Here is a 14,005-nt window from a genome sequence, read left to right on the forward strand (position 1 = left end):
AATACCAAAAAGCAAAGATTAAAAATCTAGACTAGAAGTTGGATTTTCAAAAAATACAATATTAAAGAAAACAAGAAAAAAAAAAAAAAAACAGAGTCACAAAAATTATATAATATATATATATATATGAAGTTTGCTTTAAAAAAATAGGGTCTTTTTTGCAAAGTAATAGTAGGTTATAAAAATGAAAATTAAAGGAGTAAAAGAGGACTTAAAAATTAAAAAAAAAAAAGAATGATCCTAAAAGTATTTCTAGGACTTTCTCTGGTGTTGTTGTGGGCAGTGTGGGGTCAGTTCATTTTTGGATAGTTCCTTGGTCCGGCTTATATTTCTCAAGATCGATAGGCCCCTTCCAATGTAGTCGGTACTAACTACAGTGTTTTAATCTATTGCACCTGTCAGTTCCAAGGCGGTTCTCTCTGTTTTAGCTTCTTCTGTTTGCTGGTCTCTTCAGTGTCTCATTTCTGCCCTGACACAAGGCGGGTGGTGGTGGACACTTTTTTTAGGCTTACTTGTTCAATCGCTCTGTGGGGAGGAAGGGATGCTGCAAACAAATAACACTGGAGTGTGCTTGCAGTGTCTCAGCCACACTGGGCCTGCCCCCGCTTGGCGCATCTGCCCACCCTGCCCACACTGCTCAGGCTCTAGGTTGCTCCGCTGGGGACCATCCGAGGCCGGCCCTGTGCTACATGCACCTCTGAGGTCTAAGCCACTCAGGTTCAGGCACTCAGGTAGTCCTCAGAGGCGCAGACTCGTTTGGGCCTGCGTTTTGTGCCCTTCCCAGCTCTGAGCAGCTCAGGTGATGAGGTGTTTGGCGAGCATGGTCGCTGTGACTTATCACCTCCCCCATCCATGCTGCTCAGTTTTCTGGGTGTACAACCAGCTTACCTTCTCAGGCGGATCTTGACCATCCAGAACCCCAAGAAGTCTTAGTTAGCAAAGAAGCTTGCTTGCAGTTCGGTAGATAATGTCTCTCTGGGGCTGTGATTGCCCCCTTCCGGCTCTGGCTGCCTGTCACCGGAGGGGGATGGTCTGCAGCCGGCTATCTCTGTGCAGTCCTTTGTTCTGTGTGCGGGCATGGCGGTGTCTTAGGTTAGGGCTTTTTGTGTGGTAGCTATCCCACAGTCTGGTTTACTAGCCCAAGTTAGTTCCCTCAGATTGCCCTCGGGGCATTCAGGCTCGCTCCTTACTCTAAGCAATGCACCCCATGCCTCCCTGCCCAGCCGCTGCTTGCTAGTGGCGGGTGCAGGCATCTGCGCTGCTTCTCCGCTGGGGGAGTTACCACTGGGCTCGTAATTTGTGGGTTTTAATTATTTATTTATTTTTCCTCCCTGTTATGTTGCCCTCTGTGCTTCCAAGGTTCTCCACAGACTCGGCAGTGAGAGTGTTTCCTGGTGTTTGGAAACCTCTCTTTTTAAGACTCCCTTCCTGGGACGGAGCTCCATCCCTACCTCTTTTGTTTCTCTTTTTGTCTTTTATATTTTTTCCTATCTCCTTTTGAAGACAATGGGCTGCTTTTCTGGGTGCCTGATGTCCTCTGCCAGCATTCAGAAGTTGTTTTGTGGAATTTGCTCAGCGTTTAAATGTTCTTTTGATGAATTTGTGGGGGAGAAAGTGTTCTCCCCATCCTATTCCTCCGCCATCTTCTGAACACCCCTTTGGTATTATCAAATTTAATATCATCAGAAGGTAACAGTCCTACTTTTCAGAAGGAAAATAACATTACTTTTCTATCAGAATCTATACAACTGTTTAGATTGTAAACAGTTTAATACAAAGATGTAAAATGTTTAACTAATACAAAGATTAATAAGTAATGGACTAGATATTTTATCACTGTCCCCATACTTGTTTAAATAATTCTGTGTGTGCTTAGTCACTCAGTCATGTCTCAGTCTTTGGGACACTATAGGCTGTATATTGTCAGGCTCCTCTGTGTATGGAATTTTCCAGGCAATAGTACTGGGAGTGGGTAGCCATTCCCTTCTCAGGATATCTCCCCGACACAGGGATTGAATTCAGGTCTCCCGCATTGCAGGCAGATTTTTACTGTCTGTGTCACCAGGGAAGTCCTTTTAGTAGTTTATAAATATTTATTTTATTTTTTTTTCCTCTTTATGTCTCTTTCTCTTTCTTCCCTTATTTTTTTTAATCTTCCTATCTAAATATAGACATTTACATGCACATATAATTATACAAACGTATATTTCTGTTTGCTAAAATGGCATTCTTCCTTACCTCAATTTTGTGTCAGTACAACACATACCGTATCCCAAAATGACTATAAAATACATGCTGATTTTCTGTTTCTCAGTTCCTGAGAGGGTTGTTGAAGTATCCCACTAAAATTGGAAATATGTATATTTCTTCTTTAGGTTGTATTAGCTTAGTGGTTTATGTATTTTGCTTTTTAAATAGTTTTCCTATTGAAGAATAATTGACATACAATATAATATTAGTTTTTGAGTACAACATAGTGATTTCACATTTATATACATTATGAGATTATCACCGTAATAGATCGTTACCATCTGCTACCAATTACAGTATTATTTATTATATTCCCTATTTAGTATATCATATCCCTGTGGCCCTTACTATATGACTAAAAGTTTGTGTGTCTTAAGTCCCCTTACCTATTTCTCCAATTTCTTTCTTCACCAGCAGCACCTGCTACTTTGTTTTCTGTATTTTTGAGTCTGCTTCTGTTTTGTTTCTTCATATGTTTTGTTTTTTAGATTCCAATGAAATCCTAAGTATTTACTGTTTTATATCTGGTTTATTTTCCTTCACATAATACCTTCTAAGTCCATTAATGTTGATGCAAAGGCACAATTTCTACTTTTTATGGCTGAACAATATTGCTTCTATTGAGCCATGAAATATTACTAATACTGAGTAATATAACTTCCATTTTGTCTATTCATTTTTTTTGGTGGACATTTAGGATGTTTCTGAATCTTAGCTCTTGTAAACAGTACTGAAATGACATATATGTTTTTAAATTATTTTTTTCATTATCATGTAAATACCCAGAAGTGAAATGGCTAAATTGTGTAGTAGTTCTATTTTTAATCTTTTAGGAGGCTCCACACTGCTTTCCATAGCAATTGCGATAATTTACATTCCCGCCAACAGTGAAGAAGAAACAAGAGTTCCTTTTATTCCACATCGTCACCAAAACTTATTTTTTGGCTTTTTGATAATAGCCATTCTGGCAGATGAGGTGGTATCTCACTGAGATTTTGATTTTTATCTTCCTGGTGATTTACGGTGTTGAGCATTTTTTTTTTTTTTTTTTTAATGTGCCTATAGTGATCTGTCTGTCTTCTTTTGGGAAAATGTCAGGTTTAGGTCCCCTATCCAGTTTTGAATCTGATTTTTTTTTTTAAATATGAACTTCTATTAAACTCATCAGATATGTAATTTGCAAATATCTTCTTTTATTCAGTCAGTTCCCTTTTCATTTTGTTGATAGATTCCTTCACTGTGGAAAACATTTTTGTTTGATATTTCATTTCTTTACTTTTGCTTTTGTTGCCTTTGCTTGGGGAGATGTATCCCTCAAAATATTGCTATGACTGATATCAAAGAACTGACTGCCTGTGCTTTCTTCTAGGAGTTATAGTGTTTCACGTCTCACATTTAAGTCATTAATCCAGGTGTGTTTTTGTACATGGCATAAGCTACTGATACAGATTTGTTCTTTTGCATGTGACTGTTCAGTTTTCTCCACAGCATTTAATTGAGAAGCTGTCCTTTCCTCACTGTATATTCTTGCCTTTTTTGATGTAGAGTTATTCCCTGGTGGTGCAATAGTAAAGAATCTACCTGCCAGTGCAGGAGATGTAAGGGATTTGGGTTCAATCCCTGGGTTGGGAAGATCCTCTGGAGAAGGCAACCCACTCCAGTATTCTTGTCTGGGATATTTCATGGACAGAGGAGCCTGGTGGGCTTTAGTCAATGGGGTTGTAGAGAGTTGGATGTGACTGAATGACTGACCACAATTAACCATATAAGCATGGGTTTATTTCTGGGATCTCTATTCTGTTTAGATGACCTGTGTGTCTGTTTTTGTGCCGGTATGGTATGATTTTGATGACTATGACTTTGTAACATAGTGTGAAATCAAGGAGCATAATGCCTCTAGGTTGGTTCTTCATTTTCAAGAGTGCACTGACTATTCAAGATCTTTCATGGTTCCACAAAAACTTTGTGATTATTTGTTCCAGTTCTGCAAAAAATCCTATCAGTATTTTGATAAGGATTACATTGATCTGTATATTGCTTTGAGTAGCCTGGACTTTTTTTTTTCTTTTAGCCTGGGCATTTTAACCATATTAATTCTTTCAGTTCATGAACATGGTAAATCTTTCCATATATTTCTGTTTTCTTCAATTTCTTTCATCAGTGACTTATAGTTTTAAAGTACAGAGCTTCTTGGTTAAACTCATTCCTAAATTTATTTTTTTTTCAAATAATTATAAATGGGATTATTTTCTCATTTCTCTTTCTTATCATTTGTTATTAGTGTATAGAAATGCCACAGTTTTTTATATATTGATTTTGTATCCTAAATTTTTTCTGAGTTCATTTTTTAATTCTAAAAGTTTTTGGTATAATCTTGGGATTTTCTGTGTATAGCGTCATATCATCTACAAATAATTACATTGTTACTCCCTCATTTCCAATTTTAATGGCTTATATTTCTTTTTCTTCTTTAATGGCTATGGCAAGGACTTCCAATACTCTACTGAATAAAAGCAACAATAGTGAGCATCCTTCACTACTGCTTGATTGTAGGGAAGTAGCTTTCAGGTTTTCCTGAGTGTGATATTAGCCATAGGTTTGCCATATGTGGCCTTTATTATGTCCAAGTATATTCCTTCTATACTCACTTTGTTGAGCATTTTTATCACAAGTGGATGTTCAATTTTGTCAGGTCTGTTTTCTGTACCTACTAAGAAAATTATATGAGTTTTAATCTTCAATTTATTAATGTTGTAGATCACATTTAATAAATTGTGGATATTAAACTGTCCTGGCACTGTTGGGATAAATCCCACGTGACTATGGTGTATGATCTTTTTTTAATGTATTATTAAAATCAGTTTGCTAATATTTTGTTGAGAATATTTCCATCTGTGTTTTTCAGTGATATTGGCTCTTAATTTTCTTTCTTTCCTTCTTTCTTCTTCTTCTTCTTTTTTTATTTTTTAAGTTCTTCTCTGGTTTTGGTATCAGAGACATGCAAGGTTCCAAGAATTAGTTCGAAAGTGTTATTTCCTCTTCAGTTTTTTGAAATAGTTTGACAAAGTTAGGCATTAATTCTTCTTTAAGTGTTTGGTTAAGTTCACCTATGAAGATGTCTGGTCATGGATTTTTGATTACTGGAAGTCCTTTAAATTACTGATTCACTTTAATTACTCTAATCAGTCTGCTGGACCACAGCCTTGTCTAACTCAATGAAACTAAACCATGCTCTGTGGGGCCACCCAAGACGGATGGGTCATGGTGGAGGAATCTGACAGAATGTGGTCCACTGGGGAAGGGAATGGCAAACCACTTCAGTATTCTTGCCTTGAGAACCCCATGAATAGTATGAAAAGGCAAAATGATAGGATACTGAAAGAGGAACTCCCTGGGTCGGTAGATGCCCAATATGCTACTGGAGGTCAGTGAAGAAATAACTCCAGAAAGAATGAAGGGATGGAGCCAAAGAAAAAAACAATACCCAGCTGTGGATGTGACTGGTGATAGAAGCAAGATCCGATGCTGTAAAGAGCAATATTGCATAGGAACCTGGAATGTTAGGTCCATAAAGCAAGGCAAATTGGAAGTGGTCAAACAGGACATGGCAAGAGTGAATGTCGACATTCTAGGATTCAGCGACCTAAAATGGACTGGAATGGGTGAATTTAACTCAGATGACCATTACATCTACTACTGTGGGCAGGAATCCCTTAGAAAAAATGGAGTAGCCATTATGGTCAACAAAAGAGTCCGAAATGCAGTACTTGGGTGCAATCTCAAAAATGACAGAATGAACTCTGTTCGTTTCCAAGGCAAACCATTCAATATCATGGTAATCCAAGTCTATGCCCCAACCAGTAATGCTGAAGAAGCTGAAGTTGAATGGTTCTATGAAGACCTACAAGACCTTTTAGAACTAACACCCAAAAAAGATGTCCTTTTCATTATAGGGGACTGGAATGCAAAAGTAAGAAGTCAAGAAACACCTGGGGTAACAGGCAAATTTGGCCTTGGAATACAGAATGAAGCAGGGCAAGGGCTAATAGAGTTTTGCCAAGAAAATGCACTGGTCATAGCAAACACCCTCTTCCAACAACACAAGAGAAAACTCTACACATGGACATCACCAGATGGTCAACACTGAAATCAGATTGATTATATTCCTTGCAGCCAAAGATGGAGAAGCTCTCTACAGTCAGCAAAAACAGGCTGGGAGCTGACTGTGGTATGAACTCCTTATTACCAAATTCAGACTAAAATTGAAGAAAGTAGAGAAAACTACTAGACCACTCAGATATTACCTAAATCAAATCCCTTATGATTATACAGTGGAAGTAAGAAATAGATTTAAGGGACTACATCTGATAGACAGAGTGCCTGATGAACTATGGACGGAGGTTCATGACATTCTCCAGGAGACAGGGATCAAGACCATCCCCATGGAAAAGAAATGCAAGAAAGGAAAATGGCTGTCTGGGGAGGCCTTACAAAAGAAGAGAAGTGTAAAGCAAAGGAGAAAAGGAAAGAAATAGCATCTAAATGCATAGTTCCAAAGAATAGCAAGGAGAGATAAGAAATCCTTCCTCAGCGATCAATGCAAAGAAATAGAGGAAAACAACAGGATGTGAAAGACTAGAGATCCCGTCAAGAAAATTAGAGATACCAAGGGAACATTTCATTCAAAGATGGGCACAATAAAGGACAGAAATGATATGGACCTAACAGAAGCAGAAGATATTAAGACGTGGCAAGAATACACAGAAGAATTGTACAAAAAAAAATCATGAAGATCAAGATAATCATGATGGTGTGATCACTCACTTAGAGCCAGACATCCTGGAATATGAAGAAAGTAGGCCTTAGAAAACACCACCACAAGCAAAGCTAGTGGAGGTGATGGCATTCCAGTTGAGCTATTTCAAATCCTGAAAGATGATGCTGTGAAAGTGCTGCACTCAATATGCCAGCAAATTTTGAAAACTCAGCAGTGGCCACAGGACTGGAAAAGGTCAGTTTTCATTCCAATTCCAAAGAAAGGCAATGCCAAAGAATGCTCCAGCTACCACACAATTACACTCATCTCACATGCTAATAAAGTAATCCTCAAATTCTCCAAGCCAGGCTTCAGCAATACATGGACCGTGAACTTCCAGATGTTCAAGCTGGTTTTAGAAAAGACAGAGGAACCAGAGATCAAATTGCCAACATCTGCTGGATCATGGAAGAAACAAGAGAGTTCCAGAAAACCATCTATTTCTGCTTCCTTGACTATGCCAAAGCCTTTGACTGTGTGGATCATAATAAACTGTGGAAAATTCTGAAAGAGATGGGAATACCAGACCACCTGACCTGCCTCTTGAGAAACCTGTATGCATGTCAGGAAGCAACAGTTAGAACTGGACATGGAACAACAGACTGGTTCCAAATAGGAAAAGGAGTATGACAAGGCTGTATATTGTCACCCTGCTTATTTAACTTCTATGCAGAGTACATCATGAGAAACTCTGGGCTGGAAGAAGCACAAGCTGGAATGAAAATTACTGGGAGAAATATCAATAACCTCAGATATGCAGATGACACCACCCTTATGGCAGAAAGTGAAGAGGAACTAAAAAGCCTCTTGATCAAAGTGAAAGAGGAGGATGAAAAAATTGGCTTAAAGCTCAACATTCAGAAAACGAAGATCATGGCATCTGGTCCCATCACTTTATGGAAAATAGATGGGGAAACAGTGGAGACAGTGTCAGACTTTATTTTTTTGGGCTCCAAAATCACTGTAGATGGTGATTGCAGCCATGAAATTAAAAGACGCTTACTCTTTAGAAGGAAAGTTATGACCAATCTAGGTAGCATATTCAAGCAGAGAAATTACTTTGCCAACAAAAGTCCATCCAGTCAAGCCTGTGGTTTTCCCAGTAGTCATGTATGGCTGTGAGAGTTGGACTGTGAAGAAAGATGAGCGCCAAAGAATTAATGCTTTTGAACTGTGGTGTTGGAGAAAACTCTTGAGAGACTCTTGAGATCTCTGCAATGAAATCCAACCGGTCCATTGTAAAGGAAATCAGTCCTGGGTGTTCATTGGAAGAACTGTTACTAAAGCTGAAACTCCAATACTTTGGCCACCTCATGCGAAGAATCAACTAATTTTAAAAGACTCTGATGCTGGGAGTGACTGGGGGCAGGAGGAGAAGGGGATGACAGAGGATGAGATGGCTGGATGGTATTACCGACTCGACGGACATGAGTTTTAGTGAACTCCGGGAGTTGGTGATGGAAAGGGAGGGCTGGCGTGCTGCAGTTCATGGGGTCGCAAAAAGTCAGACACGACTGAGTCGTGACTCAATATATTGTAGTACTTCCTGATTCATACTTAGAATATTTCATATTTCTCTAGGCTGTTCATAATATTGGCATGGACTGAACTGAAGTATTCATAGTAAGCTCTTAAAGATCCTTATTTCTGTGGTGTCACTTTTAACTTCTTTTTCATCTGATTTTATTTATTTGGGCTTTTTTTTTGATGAGTCTAGCTAAAGGTTTTGCAATTTTGTTTATCTTTTCAGAGAAACAGCTTTTAATTTCGTTAATGTTTTACATTTCTGAGTCTCTATTTCTGTTCAAATTTTACTTCCTTCCTTTTTCCTAACTTTCTCTTCTTCTTCTAATTTCTTTTTTTGTGTAAGGTTACTCTGCTTATTTGCTATTTTTCTTATCCCATGATGTAGACCTGCGTCACCATGATCTTCCCTCTTAGAACTGTTTTTGCTGCATTCCATGATTTGAAATTTTGTGTTTCTGTTTTCATTGACTAAAGTATTGTTTTATTTCCTCATTGATGCACTGTTTATTTATTAGCATGTTGTTTAATTTCTGTGTGTTTGTATCTTTTGGATTTTTTTTTTCTTGTTGTTAATTTCCGGTTGTATACATTTGTGATCAAAAAAGATACTTGGTATAATTTCAGTTTTCCTAAGTTTATTTAGCCTTGTTTTGTGGCCTAACATGTGGATCTACACTGGAGAATATGAAAAGAATGTGTTTCCTGCCTTTACACGTGAAAAGAATGTGTATTTTGTCATTTTTAGTGCTCTTTATATATCTAATAATTCTATAGTCCAATGTGTCATTAAATGCTATGATTTCCTTATTGATTTTTTTTCTAGATGACCTAACCATTACTTTACACAGGGTATTAAAGTCATCTATTATCATTGTATTACCGTAAATCTCTTTTTATATCTGATAATCTTTGCTTTCTGTATCAAGGTACTTCTTCCTATGTTGGATGCAGAAATATTTACAAGTGTTATATCCTTAATTGGATAAATCCTTTTATCATTATGTAATTCCTTTCTTTGTCTCTCATTATACCTTTTTTTAAAGAAGTTTATCCTGCTGATGTAAGTATTACTACCCCAGCTTTGTTTTCATTTTCATTTACATAGAATATCTTTTTTCATACCTTCACTTTTGGTCTGTGTGTGTCTTTAGGTCTGAGTCTCTGGTATAAAAAATATAAATGAGCCTTGTAATTTTATTTATTCTTTTATCCTGTGCCTATGGATTGAAATAATTAATTCATTTACATTTAAAGTAATAATTGATAGGTGTGAGGAAAAGTGGTACAAAACTGACCATAAAAAGACATGTGTTTACAATATGAGAACTCAGACAGGACGGAGCTTTGCACTGTTTGTCCTCAGCTGAAATTGTATATTTCAGGGAGAGCAAGGTTTTTGCTCAACTGTGTAGGGTCACAAATGACCACAAGATGTCATTATAATTAATTTTGAGGTTACAGATAAATGTTGATAAATAGGTGATTTTGCAAGCACAGAATTCATGAAAAACGATCAACTGTATATTCCGTGAGACTAGGCTGAATGCTAAGTGAAGGCATGCAGTATTGTTTATGGCACTTTTATAGCACTTGTCTAGCAGAACATTCTCCCAGAGTTGGCAGGAGCATTGAGGTCATGCATTTGAATCTCCAGTACTAAGAAAGAATCTGTTTATAATTTATCTGACACACTCTGTGTAATCCTCAATGTGGGCATTACATGGATACACAGCTCAGCAGTTCATGACGAAATACAGTCTATTTGTAAAATAGGTTATTGAAATGAAAGTTGATCAATAATTCATATGCATTTAAAACAGAAAGCAACAAATCAAACAATCCTATGCCAGCAGCTTTACATTTATAATATCACTAAATCTCTAACCATCTCCACGACAGATTATATTTTTATTTTGCCAAATAAGAACTCAAACTCAGAATGGTTTGTTAAGTTGCCCATAATTGCATAGCTAAATATGATGGATAATTTGTAGTAATACAAAACTCATATATGTCAAATTGCAAAGTTTATGATTCTTCTTTGTATCATTTCTGCCCTTTGCTGTGAACTTTTATTAATTTCTTTGAATCCACAAAAAAATTCTTTTTAATGCTGCTAATTGAAAAGTGTTGTGCTTCTTTCTGATATTATTCAATACTTGCTGATATTTCTGTCAGTTTAAGAAGCATAAGATAAAGCTTCTCAAAAGCTTAGTTTCCTGAACAAACTTCTCTTGGAAGATACTTTAAGGAAATATGTCTTTTAGTTCAGTTCAGTTCAGTTCAGTTCAGTTGCTCAGTTGTGTCTGACTCTTTGCAGCCCCATGAATTGCAGCACACCAAGTCTCCCTGTCCATCACCAACTCCTGGAGTTTACTCAAACTCATGTCCATTGATTTGGTAATGCCATCCAACCATCTCATCCTCTGTTGTCCCCTTCTCCTGCTGCCTTCAATCTTTCCCAGCATCAGGGTCTTTTCAAATAAGTCAGTTTTTCCATCAGGTGGCCAAAGTATTGGAGTTTCAGCTTCAACGTCAGTCCTTCCAATGAATATTCAGGACTGATTGCCTTTAGGATGGACTGGTTGGATCTCCTTGCTGTCCAAGGGACTCTTGAGAGTCTTCTCCAACACCACAGTTCAAAAGCATCAATTCTTCAGCACTCTGCTTTCTTTATAATCCAGCTCTTACATCCATACATGACTACTGGAAAAAAACCAAAGCTTTTCAGAACGATCTTTGTTGGCAAAGTAATGTTTCAATGTGCTGTCTAGGTTGGTCATAATTTTTCTTCCAAAGAGCAAGCGTCTTTTAATTTCATGGCGGTGGTCACCATCTGCAGTGATATTGGAGACCAAGAAAATAAAGTCTGTCACTGTTTCCACTGTTTCCCCAAGTATTGGCCATGAAATGATAGGATCAGATGCTATGATGTTGGTTTTCTGAATGTTGAGCTTAAAGCCAACTTTTTCACTCTCCTCTTTCATTTTCATCAAGAGGCTCTTTAGTTCCTCTTTATTTTCTGCCATAAGGGTGGTGTCATCTGCATATCTGAGGTTATTGATATTTCTCCCAGCAATCTTGATTCCAGCTTGTGATTCATCCAGCCCAGCGTTTCACATGGTGTACTTTGCATTTAAGTTAAATAAGCAGAGTGATAATATACAGCCCTCATGTACTCTTTTTCCTGTTTGGAACCAGTCTGTTGTTCCATGTCCAGTTCTAACTGTTGCTTCCTGACCTGCATACAGGTTTCTCAAGAGGTAGGTCAGGTGGTCTTGTATTCCCATCTCTCTCAGAATTTTCCACAGTTTATTGTGATCCACACAGTCAAAGGCTTTGGCATAGTCAATAAAGCAGAAATAGATGTTTTTTCTGGAACTCTCTTGCATTTTCAATGATCCAGCAGATGTTGGCAATTTGATCTCTGGTTCCTCTGTCTTTTCTAAAACCAGCTTGAACATCTAGAATTTCACAGTTCACATACTGTTGAAGCCTGGCTTGGAGAATTTTGAGCATTACTTTACAGCATGTGAGATGAGTTGCAATTGTCAGGTAGTTTGAGCATTCTTGGCATTGCCATTTTTTGGGATTGGAATGAAAACTGACCTTTTCCAGTCCTGTGGCCACAGGTGAGGTTGCAAATTTGCTAGCATATTGAGTGCATCACTTTCATGGCATCATCTTTTTGGATTTGAAATAGCTCATCTGGAATTCTATCACCTCTACTAGCTTAGTTCATAGTGATGCTTCCTAATGCCCACTTGACTTCATATTCCAGGATGTCTGGCTCTAGGTGAGTGATCACACTCTCATGATTATCTGGCTCGTCAAAATCTTTTTTGTATAGTTCTTCTGTGTATTCTTGCCATCTCTTCTTAATATCTTACTTAAAATCTTTTACTTAAAGGATATAATATTAAGTAATGTATACAACAAAAAATAACAATAGTTTTGAAATAATTAACATTTTTACTTCTTTATCTCTGCACTGAACTCTACCTAAATAGCCTTTTTCAATTAGTTAAATATAAATAATTACTTAGAATATACCCATGTCTTCCTTCTCTTTTTAACATATATATATATATATATATATATATATATATATATATATATATATATATATATATATGATACACACACATATTGTGTGTTAGCGTAGTTTCAAAGAGATAAATCATTCCCTCTATACATATAAAATCATATGTTTTAATTTAGGAATTATTCTTTATTTGCAAATAAATAAGTGTTTCTAAATTATTTGAAGTAGTTTCAAACTTACAGAAGTTTTCAAGCACAGCACAAAGGATTCTTTTTCCTGTAATGTTTGAAAGTAAGTTGCCAATATGATACTCCTTTCACAGCAACATCCTTGTATAAAGCCACAGTGCAACCTATCCAAATCAGGAAGTCATCATTGATATTTTACTATCATTTTATCCTCAAGTTCTTTTTAAATTTCACTTTCTGTCCCAATAGTGTTTTTATAGCAAAATTATTCATGTAGAACTTGTTGAATTTAGACTCTATATCCCTTCAAATTGAAGGTAGAGTCAGCCCTTAGTTTTCATTGACTTTCATGAAACTTTTGAGGCTTATAGGGTGGTTATTTTTCCTGGTGGATCAGATGGTAAAAGAATCTTCCTGCAATGCAGGAGACCCCAGTTCAATCCCTGTGTCTGGAAGACTACTGAAGAAGAGAATTGCTACCCACTTCAGCATTTCTGCTTGAAGAATTCCATGGACAGAGGAGCCTGATGGGGTTACAAAGAGTTGGGCATCATTGAGAGACTAACATTTTCACTTCCACATTTCAAAAAAATGTCCCTGAAATTAGGTATTTCTAATGTTTTCTCTTAGTTGGATTTCACAAAATAATTGCAGAAGTGATGTTCTATCCAGTTACTGCATCTTCTTGGATAGTTGTGTGTGCATTCATGCTTAAATAGTTAATTTAAAAATTAATATTCATATGGACTAAAGCTTTTCTGTTTTATTCAGTATGTTATAATCTTTTAATTTCATTATTGATTTGGGTGCTAAATTGTCTTAAATTTAAGCAGTGGAGCCCTTTAACCTGGCTTCTCTGATTTATGTCACATGCAGTTATTTTTTTAACACTTTATTCTTTCCTGAGCAAGTTATTCCAGCTTCATGTGAAAAAAAAATTGCAGCACCACCTTGGAATCAGCCATTTCTCCAAGAAGTGTCAGTTTGTTGTTGTTGTTGTTTTTGTGGAAAATGGATTTAGAAACTGAGATATAGTGATAGATTAATTGTTGTTATTGCGGTGGCATCTCTTCCAGGGCTTTTCAGTGGAAAAACCTAGAGAATATTTGTTACAGAATTGTAGTAAAGATTAACTAATGTGATAAAATATGCTAAGTGGAGTCTGGATTCTGTCGTGTA

The sequence above is a fragment of the Capricornis sumatraensis genome, chromosome 17 (genome assembly GCF_032405125.1).
Source record: "Capricornis sumatraensis isolate serow.1 chromosome 17, serow.2, whole genome shotgun sequence".
Classification (NCBI taxonomy): domain Eukaryota; kingdom Metazoa; phylum Chordata; class Mammalia; order Artiodactyla; family Bovidae; genus Capricornis; species Capricornis sumatraensis.